The sequence below is a fragment of the Arvicanthis niloticus genome, chromosome 16 (assembly GCF_011762505.2).
Source record: "Arvicanthis niloticus isolate mArvNil1 chromosome 16, mArvNil1.pat.X, whole genome shotgun sequence".
In the NCBI taxonomy this organism is placed as follows: domain Eukaryota; kingdom Metazoa; phylum Chordata; class Mammalia; order Rodentia; family Muridae; genus Arvicanthis; species Arvicanthis niloticus.
Window position 1 is genome coordinate 3555001 of NC_047673.1, and position 1879 is coordinate 3556879.

The following is a 1879-nucleotide window of genomic DNA, read 5'->3' on the forward strand; positions in this document are numbered from 1 at the left end:
AGAAGCAACCTGTCCCACCATCGGAGGCGCAAGCATAATCTGTTACCGCTGACCGGTCCCAGGGCCTCCTTAAGCAGTGTGAACATGTGGGGGACCTTACAGAGTAAGAGCAGTGTGGAGGATGGCAAACGAGGGGTGCTCATCACCTTAGCTGCAACTTCTGCGGTCGTTCAGAAACCAGATCAGCTGAGGGATTCTACACCCAAGATCCCAAACGTTCAGAATAGCTTCTGTGACAGTACAGATACAACTCCGGTTTGCAGACTGCCGAGGGACCCACAGGGACTCTCGTTTGTGGATAATCCTTTGGATCAGCTGTCTGACCTACCAGGGTATTTGTCCACCTTGCCACCTGAAAACCAAAGCCCTGTCTCTGCTGATGTAGATTCCATCCTAGAAGAATGGAAGCCTTTTGTAATGCAACAACCCTCTGCCCAAGGGAGGGTCCCTCAGAGCGCTCTCATAGTCCTCAGGCTTTCTCCACCATCTAGTCAGAGAGACTGCAGTCCACCGGCAGGGCCCAGCAGCCAGCCAAGTGGCTACACCAACACCCCCATCCTTGGAAACAGCCAGCCAAGCAGTCCAACCGCAACCTTGCCCCCATTGCGGGACCGTCAGCTTTACTGCTGCCAGCACTGTGACACATACTTTGCAGACAATGTCCTTTACACTATTCATATGGGATGCCATGGGTATGACAACCCCTTTCAGTGTAACATATGTGGATTCAATTGTGAGGACAAGTATGATTTTGCCTGTCACTTTGCACAAGGTCACCATAACCAGGGCTGACAACGACCAACTGTATATCTTTACCCAAGTTAACCTTTTGGGGTGTTTGTAGTTTAGTTTTAGATTTTGGTTACTCCTGGCAAGGCTTTTTCTACTTTAAAAGCTTGCTATAGTTGGTAGAAACCTCTCCCCGCCCCCTCCTCCCCCACCATTCCTCTTTTGATATAATTCCATTTGGTCAGGGTTAAACACTGGATACTTAACCTTTTTCTTCCCATCAGTAAGTCATGTGAGAATTGAAGCCCAATCAAAACCTTACCAGGTATTTAGTTATATTTTCCTACTTATGCCCCTTTAGGCTTTAAGGATTGTTCACACTCTTGGTATTTCTGATAGTCATTGAATTTAGATAATATTTCTGTTGTATTTTAAAAATAGAATAATTTTCCCCTTTAAACTGGTTACACCCTATTTTCATGATGGTATTAACTTTAAAGTTACCTGTAGTTGGAGTATTGTCTAGTTCTTATACTAAAATTGGACTAGTAGTTTCATTTCAAGTGGAAATAATAAGACTGCCTCAGTATAGTAATTGTTTTTTTTTCTACAAAGGGAACATAAAACAATTTTTTTGAAGTTAAAATAGGTGAAAGTTCTGAAAAAAAAATGGAACTTGGGACCAAGTTTCCTTTAACCTAAATAGTGTGTTTAATATTTAACACTGTGGAGACAATGTCTAATTTAGATTAATAACCCACTGAGCCTCTAATGTTTCAAGTTTATTTTCTAAAACCGGAGGAAAAGGTAGCAGAATACTAGGCACTTTTTTGCAATTTCAATTTCTTTTTTTAAAAAAAGATTTATGTATTTTTTTTATTTATATGAGTACACTGCAGCTGTCTTCAGACACACACTAGAAGAGGGCATCAGATCCCATTACAGATGGTTGTGAGCCACCATATGGTTGCTGGAATTGAACTCAGGACCTCTGGAAGAGCAGTCAGTGCTTTTAACGGCTGAGCCGTCTCTCCAGTCCACAATTTCAATTTCTTAGTTAAATTCTTCACTGCCACATGACTGGTGTTCGTTAAGATTGGCAACTTTAATGAGACTCTGTTTTTCAGATTCTCTTGATGACCAAAACAAC

At 42.1% G+C, this 1879-nt stretch overlaps 1 pseudogene; it reads left to right on the forward strand.

Moving 5' to 3' along the window:
• The window catches only part of LOC117722072 (zinc finger protein Pegasus pseudogene), a 1089-nt pseudogene extending 297 nt beyond the window's left edge, over positions 1–792 (forward strand).
• The last annotated feature ends 1087 nt before the right edge of the window (positions 793–1879 follow it).